A 10,836-nucleotide genomic window follows, 5' to 3' on the forward strand; every position below is an offset into this window, starting at 1 on the left:
ACAAATGAACTTTCAAAATGGCAGAGATACCTTGGTTTTTATCTGAACTCTGGATCAATTCTGGAAAGCTGTAGATCTGAACCACTAAGTCCTTAAGTAGGTTGACTAACCTTATTGATGCCTGTTGTCAGGGTGTGATTACTAAAAGTGGCCCCTCCATCCTCATAAGTGTTCCAGTTACAATGTCACCTTAGCTTTAAGAGGCATTCTACATGGTGTCCTTATGGAGCTAGAGTTGACTCCCAGGACCTACGGTATTCCTGCTGTTAGAAGAGATGGCCTGGGATCACTGCGATGCTAATTGTTTAATTAGAGTCCAAGTTTTGTTAATGAACCCTAAACCAAGTCTGGTAAATTAAAATCCAAAGAAGTCTAACTATTTCAGGATCTTTTGAAAATCTAATATTCAAGTTCACAAAAATGGAATAAAATATGTATGTTGTCTTCTCAGCAATAAAAGTTAGCATGGGATGTCAAGCCAGGGCATTAATTAGAACGAAATATTATAAGGGTGAGAATATTCTATTCCTACATGGGTGTGAGTATAATCATAAAACTTGAGTTATTGCAAATTATTTTGTTTCTAAATGGCAAGAGAGGGCATAGATTAATTTAGAGAAGTGTTGATGGTCATTCAAAGCTAAATGTAGTGACGATCCATTTAGAAAGCAGACTGAGGGTATTATAAATGTCAAACTGCCTTAGATTTGAGCAAAGGAATATTAAAGCCTAATATATCAGAAAGACTGTGTGAAACAGGTAGATTTTGAGAGTTTGATTGTAACAATGCTGAAATATATCTGGATCAGCCGCCTGAAAGATAAGACATGCTCATCTGCAAATACAGATACCTGCAAGTGAGCCACAAAATAAGCAAGGTACTACCTTTTTCCATTAATCAAAACTTTCAAATAAAAATAATATCATTTACCTTTATACCACGATTTTTTTTTAGAAATGACAATAAAACAAAAACAAACAAAAGCCCTTTCTCAGATGAGAAATCCATCTTTCCTAATGCAAGAAGTCTATTGTAATCTTTGGAGAGATGCATCTACTTTCACTATTAAAGTGTTTCATGATTTGATGGTCAGGTTAGGTAATAATGATTTTGGAGGACAGAAATACAGAACATTATTACAAATTAGGACAAAAGTTTGACTTGCCATAAAAACAAGAGATAAGCTATTGTATAAACATCACATATTTCCTAGTTTTAAAAAATCTGGATTTTATATTTTCTCCTGATTTGGATTTCCTGTTAAAAATAAATGCTGGTAGTTCCTTTATTAGACTGGATTTTTTAATGGATAAATTTTGGTCCCAGCAGCTGCACATCTGATTATGCATAAACAGAATTAAAGAATTTCCTTTCATTAAAATTATAAACCTAGCTTTATTAGGCAGTAAAACTTCCTTTACAAATGAAAGCCATCATTAATCTTTATATCACGGAATCTATGAGGCAAAAGAAAAAAATCAAGTATATTAATTGGCTGAATGTTCATAAGTGAACATTTAAAATGTCATGCACTACTTAAAACATTTATTTTGCTTTTGGAATTAAAAATGTTTTGTGCATACAAACATTTCACATTTAATTTTATTTCAAATGTTTATCTTTCAAACACAGAAATTCTCACATTATAAAAACTAAAACCTTTAACCAACTAGATTAGAAATAAAATACCTAAAATACAACACATAGTAAAGAAGCAGATTCAAGAAAAACTGACACAACAGCAAAGGGAAATTGAAAAACCCACAACTATACTCTCATATTTCATCACTCTCAGTAACCGACAGAACAAGTAGCCTGAAAATCACCAAGGATATAGAAGACTCCAACAACACTATCAACAAACTTGACCTAATAAATGACATTTAAACCACATTCCACAAAATAAGAGCAGGAAACGCATCCTTAAATTGTATGGTCAATGTCTTAGAATATTTATCTGAGGTAGATTTTATTCTGAGCTCTAAACCAGTCTCAACTAATTTTAAAAGAATTCAAGTCATATTAAGAATATCCTGACCATAATGAAATTAATATAGAAATCAGTAACTGAAAGACGACTGGAAAACATCCCCCAAATTGGAAACTAAATAACACATTTCTATGAAAATTAGTAAGAATATAAAGTTGAAAGAATCTAAAAATCTAAACACATAGCCTATAAAAATTTGTGGAGTGGAGCTAAAGTAGAACAGGTAAAATTACTGCAAGAAACCTCTTAGGATACCTTCAACCTTCAGAAACCAGAAAAAGACAGACAAATGAAACCCAAAGTATGCACATGCTAAAAGTAATACTCCAGATCCAAATGGAAATCCATGAAACAGAAAAGAAGATAGTTGAGAAAAATCCATAAAACCAAAAGTGTTTTTTGTAAAGACCAATAAAATTGATAAGCTTCATGCCAAACTATGGTAGGCTAAATAAGCATCCCTCAAAACATATTCACATCCTAATCCCTGAAACCTGTATTATCTTAGATGTCAAAAATAAACTTTGTAGATATAATTAAGTTAAAAATTTTGAGATCAAGACAGTCCTAGATTATCCAAGTTGTCCCTAAATGCAATCACATGTATCCTTATCAGGTGAAAGCTGAAGAAGATTCAAGACAAAAGTGGAGAAGACAAATGCGGAGACTGGACCTATGCAGCCAAAAGCCAAAGAATAATGGGTGCCCCCAGAAGCTGGAAAAAGGAAGGAAGAGGTTGTCCTCTAGGGACTCTGGAGGAGGTGTGGGACAGGAGTGGACACTTGGCCATCACAACTGTGAGAAAATAAATATCTATTGCTTTAAGCTACCAAATTTGTAGTAATCTGTTACAGTAACCACAGAAAACGAATGAACAGACTATCCAGGAAAAAGCCAGAAACAGAAATGACCAATATTAGGAGTAAATGAGGTGAACTCAGGACAGATATTAAAATAAGAGTATCATGAACAACTTTATGCCATTAAATTCAACATCTTCAATGCAACAGACAAATTCCCTAAAAGATACAATCTTCCAAATTCACTCAAGAAGAAATAGCCTGAGTAGCCAGCCCTATAAGTTATTAAAAATACTGAATTTGTTTAAAATGTTCCCCCAAAGAAAACTCCAAGTCCGAATAACTTGACAGAAAGCAGATCAATAGTTGCCTGTGAAGGGAGAAATTACAAAGGGGCACCAAGGGAAGTTTTTAGGGAGGCAGTAATATGTTCACTTTCATGGTAGTGGCAATGGTTTCATGGTGTTCACATATGCCAATGTCTAAAATTATATGCTTTAAATACATGCCTTTTATTGTGTGTAAGTTATTCCTCAATAGAGCTGCTAAAAATCAACAACAAAAATAAGAAAAAGCTTCACCAATAATCTAGAGACTCTAGATGTCAGGAAGGCTGACATGGTGAACTGGATGATAAGAAAAAAAAAAAATCAATATTCAAAGAGCATGATATTCCCTTAAGAACACGAAGGGTTTATTAGAAGCAACAGTATTTGATCAAACTGGAGTAATGAAGTCTGCTGTGAGACTGCTGAAAGAGAACTGCCAATGATGCAGCCCCCTTAACATCTCTTCAAGGTTTTCCTTGCTCTTATTCTTCCCTTTCTTTTTGTTTTATTTATGAGTTTTACCTTGTATTAATATTAAATAAAAGTTAAGGAGGAAAAAAATGGAACACTCTGTGACTAATGGATTACAAGATGCAAACTGTAGGAGGTTTCCCCATTGCTGACAAAGTAAAGCTGCCTCTGTGGAGAAAGCAGGGGCCTCACTGGGAGCAAGATAATCACTGCTCGGCTTCAAATACTATTCTCCCCACTCCTCAATTTAGGGCCCTATAATTGGGCTACAATCAAGCACAGCAAGATCCCCCAATACCACGGTCCTTTCCTGAATGCAACCAGAGGAGGCCATTCTCACACAATCACCAAGACTATTAAGCATCTGCTCAAATCTCAACGAATTATCTAATACTTCAATAACTCTTCTTGCCTTATGAACAATTTCCTATCATCATCAGAGTCCTGTGAAGTCAGAGAGAGCACGTGTTGCTACCCCCATCTTAGAAAAGAGGAAACTAAATGCAGAGGGATTCGATAACTCTTCCAAGGTCACAAACTAGTAAGTGTTTAGAGAGAGAACTTGGGCCGACATCCTGTTCATGCCACAAATGCCAAGATATTTTGTATGTCCACTTAAATAAGCTGATTTATCTTAGCATACAAAATCAACAACTTATGAACAGTAGGAGTAACACAAAACAAAACTAAAACACTTCCAAGCTATAGTAAGAAACATACTCTGTGCTCCTTACGACTGCAATTCCTCCACTTCATTTTCTTCATTGTTTTCATGGTCCCACCTGCCACTATATCCAGCCTCAGTTCTAGAGGTATCTACTTCAAGCCACTCATTTCAGCCTACCTCTTTCTCCATTTCCACATCCAGGGAGTTGAGCATTGTTTTAGAATAATTACAAAAATGAGCCATACTCATTTTGGGACAAATTCAGCATGTCAGGTCCTGCATGCTGTCAGGGGAGCCTTTCACTCATCTCTAACTGGCTCCCAATCATGTTCTCACAACATCCATTTTAAGCATTCCTCCTCCTTGGACTTCCACTGATTCCTCCTCTCTCTCTGGCCAAGAATCCCCTAGTTCCTTCTCATACCTGAAGCGCTTCCCATGAACTTACTCCATGCTAGGGACAGAAATGTGAGAAGGCCCAGTCCCTGAGGAGCTCGTAATACCGGGATGGGGTCATCGACCAAAATAAAACAAGTTATGCCACAATGGCGTAAGTGCTCCAATGGAGGTACATAAAGGGTATTATGAGATTAAGGCATAAGGAAGGACCCACAAGAAGTATGCCACTCAGGTACATACAAAACAGAAGTCCTCATTTCTCACCCCAAACTTGTTCTTTACCCGTGTTATCTAATTTCAAAGTAAATCAAGATTCATGGCTTTTGAGTGCTCCTTCTCTCTTCGTATATCCTGAATCTAATACATTGCCAAGTTTTCATCAGAATTAATGTATGTGTGCCTAACTTCTTTCCATAAAACACTGGAAAGATTTCTTCTGTTCTGCACCTGCACCTCTCTGCCTTTCCACTGCCTGGTTGGCTGGCATCCTTCTCCCAGAGGACAGTATACGGCTGTGGAAAGTGTTCACACAGACCAGTGTTAACATACCACCCTACCATGTAGCCACTGTGAGATTCTGTAAGTCTCCATCCAGTAAAATGGACTTAAGAGTAATACTATCCATTTGAGGATTAGCGGTAATAAGCTTCTTGGCACATACTACTTATGTGTTCCATAAAAAGCCTAATATGTGGTCTCAACATCCCCAGTCTCTACCGAATCCAATCTATCACACCTCCACATTGCTGCCACCTGTCGGCTAAAGCGCTCCACTAAACCCTCCACTTACCTGTTCAAAACCATTGATAACAGAACCATTAGGGCCTATTTCATGAAGGGGACACTCCTGCTCAGCCTACCTGAGAAGATTTGTTTCATACTACTTCTTCTCCAATAGGCAATGCTTCAGCGATCTTTGGGTAATAGGTTTTACTCAAAGAAGTCCCATATTGTTACAATTTTGTCTCTTAAACAATGTTCCTTCTGCTTGGGATTCCATCCTTGCAATTCTGAAGGACTGGACTAGGCTCTCGCTCCTGGCTAATTTGTTTCATGGACTAGGTCCCTGATCTCTATTCCATACTGAATTATGATCTCTGTGCTGGATTATGTCAGGTGTGTAGTTCAGGCTTTGCCTATTTTATCATTTTACTTCCCACTGTACTTAGTTCAGGATCGTGTACATAGAGGCCACTCAGTAAATATTTACTTGATGAATATGAGAAATAAAAGAAGGAAAGAAGAGAAAAAAAGAGAAATACCAGAGCAAGTATGGGTACTGAGAACTCAAGGATGAAGCAATTTGAGTACACTCCAAGTTGCTAAACAATGTTGTGATTAATTATAAACTACCACTAAGATCCTGAGCACACCCATGCTGTTTTCCTCTTCAATATGCAGCAGATGCTGTTTGTGATTACAAGCTGGTGCTTGGCACATGTTCTGTCTGAAAGAATGGACTGCTGCTATTGATAAATTCAACCCCATGTGGTTCAATCATTCCTTCACAGTCTGGCATTTACGCCAATACATTCTGAAATCCTCCAAGGCAAACAATTTGCCAAGATGTTGTGATGGGCCAGTTGTCTATAGATGCGTGCTTGTAAGCTGATCATGGTACATTAGGGCCAGTATGCAACGAATGTGTTAATCTAGTCATTATTATTCCAGGTTGCTAAAGTAAAGATTTTTATCTACTTAGAAGAGGAGATGATTATAGGTCTTAATACCTACTAAAATACTGTTTTCAAAAACCAATTTCTGTTACTATCAAGAATTCTTTCTAAATTCTAAGATATTTTCTTCGTCAAAAGTATCTACATAAATGAACCAGACATAAAATGCATTCCTCAGCGATTCTCAACTAAAAGAATTTCAGACTTCTTAACAGTCATGGGAGTGTGATATGTTGCTAAGGAAAAACTTATGAAGAATTACTGTTCTAGAAAACTTTTATTTAAAAATGGGAAGTATCCTTTCTAAATAAATAATTTTCTTTTTTTTTAATTTTATTTTATTTTAAGTTCCAGGATACATGTGCAGTACGTGCAGGTTTGTTACACAGGTAAATGCATGCCATGGTAGTTTGCTGTACCTATCAACCCATCACCTAGGCATTAAGCCCCAGATGCATTAGCTATTTATCCTGATGCTCTCCCTTCCCCTGACCCCAGGGAAGGCTCCAGTGTGTGTTGTTCCCTTCCCTGTGTCCATATAATTTTCTTAAATAGCTATATTGTTAGCATTGTCTATAGACAAAGCCACTTTTAAATGAAAGGACAGACACTCTCAACTGATGGTATTCTGGCAGTATTTTTACAATATGCTGTCATTCTTAGTGATATAATAAAGTTTTCTCACCTACCCGGTATTTCAATAGATATTATATGCAAGGAAAAAAAGATTATATATGACTTGCATCTGCTAAAGACTATAAAACCATACGCAGTGTTGAATAGCACAATTACTCCAAATCAGGGAAACTCAGGTTTGATTCTCTCTTGGCTATTTAGAAGCTGTGTGATGTTGTGCAGGTTCCTTACCTTCTCTGAGCTACAGGTGTTTTCATAATTAAAGGTGGAAATACATGAGAAGTATATCCCACATTAATTCAACTACTGATGCTATGATTTCATCCATAAGCTCTCTAGTAGAATTTCTCCATAGCTGAATACAATTTCAAAGTTTTACATTAAAAATAGCCAATACATTGTATACGTTTTCCTTCTCTGTAATCAAATAAACAATTACCCTTCACGTTTAAGATTCTATAAAATATTTCAAATAGATTCATTAACATAAAGAATAAATGCATTCTATACTTATAATTTCTTTCTTTCATAGTTAACGCTCCTACACAGATGACTAACACTCCACTAGGGATAAATCAATAAGACCTAGACAACAGGCTACCGTAATAAATGACAGTTCTATCAAGTTCAATCAAGATATGTACTGCCAAACTATTCATACAACTACAGATAAATCAGAGTTATTCCATTCCCCTGCCTTCATTTTAGATCACATGTAGGTTCCCAAGAATCAAGTATTCTTGAATCTCTATCACATCAGAGCATTTTGAGATGTACTATGCTCCTAAACATTAATCATTTGCTTGGTTAAAGAAACTGTCCATTTGTATAGATATTTAAGTTTTATATGGATATTGAGTAATATTCTATTAGCATGTTCCCTTTTTAGATTCAGATATTCAACAAATAGGTACTAATGAGAATTAAGGTGAAAACCTAACCATGTATAAGTCATGCTATATTTGGCTTTATATATAACAGTAATCATGAATAAAGGTATCAAAAAAATAAAACTCAGCCTGAATTAAATGGCCTATGATCTTATGTTGGGGCAGAGTAACTTTAAAAAAAATTGCAATTGTCCCCCAGATTCCAGAAGTATGACTACTGCAAACATAAGGGGGTACCTTGAAATGTAACATCTTAAAAGAAAGAGATGATGTTTTCTGTCAGCATGATTCTCAGAAAATCATAATTATTCCAAAAATATCCCGGAACTATATATAAAAATGAACTGAATATATGAGGCTGTAAATGTATTCTCCAATTTAAAAGTAGTTCTTGTCCCGCCCTCAACTTTCTTTCCCTATTCTTCTATTACCTGTACCACTAAAAAAGGAAAAAGAAAAACCACTGAATTTACATATGAAAAAATACCAGTGGTAGTCATTAAATAAAGAGAGGGTAAAGATGTTCCATAAAAAAGGGTAGTGCTAAGTTCTCCAAAATGTGGTAGGAAGTAAAGCATTACGTTCATGGAAGAGAAGAGTTAATTCAAAGTATGGATTTTCCAGTCTCCCATCTTTCACCTAATTATAAAGGTACCATTCCTAAAATAGGTAAGAAGCATAAATGGTTATGGAAGAATGTAAATGCTGTAGGAAAAGGAGGAGGACATATAACCGTATCTTCCATTTGTTTAGCTATGCTAGGGCACTTGAGATTTAAAGCTATCTTTACCACGTCATGAATATAACTGACAGAGCCTACAAGGGAGATGCATACATGAATTTGGTCACCATATGCAAGAAGGTTGGTGCACAGGGTCTTGGAAGTCACAAGGTAAATGCTGGATCTTAGGATCTATTTTTCTCACAAAGACAATCCCATCATATCCTATATCATAGCATACAAATAAAACAAATCTCTCTTCTTAGGGCTGACATACACACAGGCTATCTTGGGCAATTAAACTCTTTCCATGAAAGCTATGAGAGGCTGCTGAATCTGCTTTCAGTTAGTAAAGAAGGCCAGTCACCTCTGAGAACCTTAGTGGAAAGGTTGATCTACACACCAAGTATGAGTCAAAATCTAGATTTCTATGGGGGGGAAAAAACATTATTAGATAAGCCATTTAGTCTTCTTGTCTTATTTTACAAATTTTCAGAAAAAAATTATCCAATAAAACGATCAGATACAAATGACAAGATACAATATTTTCCAATTAAATACAACTCGAATAACAGAAAATATGTCAGCTAACTAACAGTTTCATTTATTCCTGAAAAATCTGTTAAGAGCACCATAATACCAAAACAATCCCTTTAATTTTCTTTGCCCCAAAACATTTTATGGCCTAAAGCAGTTGGTAACTAAACACTCCCTTATGAGATCAATACCAAAAATGAATTAATATTGAAAAGCAAGTTTATGGACTTTAAGCTGAAACATTAGTTTTAATTTTACAATGCTATTGAATTTCTATGAAGAATTGATCTTTTTATTGCAGAAAACATTTTAAGGTTTTCTGTTAAAGACTCATCTTGTTACATTTAGCAAGACTGAAGAGTACAAAATGAGATAATACAGTGAAAGAGCCTGAGTAATCTGAATAGGTTCAAATGACTTTTAAAAACTACTTACAAATCTGACTTAGAATAAAGTAATCGAATTTACGTACCAAGAAACAAAAATAAACTTCAAAAACAAATTTTACATATTTCTACTTATATACCCAGTGATATACACCAGCGAGAGGCCTTGCTTTGTAAAAGACAATGTTTAGGTTTATTCATGTATTATAAAGATTAGTTCAGAAATATCAGTGACCTTTTAGGGTAAGTACAATTCTCATAGTTTTTGGCCTATCAGGGTAATTTCCTTCACGATCATAACTGTATTTGATTTGAAGGCAAACCTATGATATATCACTATGTCTGAAACAAAATCACTGAACCAAATCCAATGAAATACTGCTACATTAAAAGGAATGCAAAGGAAAAAAAAAAGCTCTTAAAGAACATTTAGGAATGATTAACATTATTAATTTTAGGCACTGGCATATCCCTGAGTGCTCAGATTTAAACAAAACTTGGACATGAGAGATCTGCTAGCATAACACTACACCTATGGGAAGCACGGCTTGACTGTCCACAAGGAGGTCATTAAAATCTTTTTCTCTCATATATATATATATGATATGATATACACGCACATATGTAAATATAAAATATGTATGCATATGTATGTAGAGATGTGTATATATATATATATATAGAGAGAGAGAGAGAGAGATAGAGAGGTGGGGTATGTGTGTACAGAGAGAGACAGAGAAGTGTGTATATGTATAAATATATAAATACAGAGTGAGAGAGAAAGGTTTTGTAGTTACAATGATCACCATTACAGAATCTTTTTATTACATGTAGACCTTTACTTCCTGAATCCCCTTTTCTGGCCCTTCTCCACCCCTATTTTGATAAGCGAAGTGAGGTACCACTGAATATATAAATACATTTGTTCCAAATTCCTGCAACAATTCTTTCCTTCTTCCATGTTTTTAATTCACAGACACATGCCCACAAAGCAAAATGTTCTGGAAAACTGGCAGAATTTCAATAGAGAACGATTAACAGCAGGAAACCATGAAAGTGAGTTCCACATGTTCTGCTCTAGAAATTTTACAATAGAAATCAGAAAAAAATAATATTGGTATTCGATTAGCACATCCAGCAGACAGAAAATATTTGCATCCAGTGACTGCTAGTCTGAGAAGAAATACACATGAAAAGCACTTCTATTGATCAGCCCTTAAGCATTCCCCTAAATCCATTCTGATGGCCATAGCACTGGATAGATTTTAAGGCTACTTTTATGTGTTTTCCTACTGTGTATAAGGACTGGGCAAGGAGAATTCTAAAGACACGT

General features: G+C 35.4%; 1 protein-coding gene across 1 annotated transcript in view; it reads right to left on the minus strand.

The window, feature by feature from the left end:
- SLC2A13 (solute carrier family 2 member 13) overlaps nucleotides 1-10,836 on the minus strand; it is a 367,441-nt gene that overhangs the window by 199,489 nt on the left and 157,116 nt on the right. The window lies entirely within an intron of this gene.

Source organism: Macaca thibetana, chromosome 11 (genome assembly GCF_024542745.1).
Source record: "Macaca thibetana thibetana isolate TM-01 chromosome 11, ASM2454274v1, whole genome shotgun sequence".
Lineage (NCBI taxonomy): Eukaryota > Metazoa > Chordata > Mammalia > Primates > Cercopithecidae > Macaca > Macaca thibetana.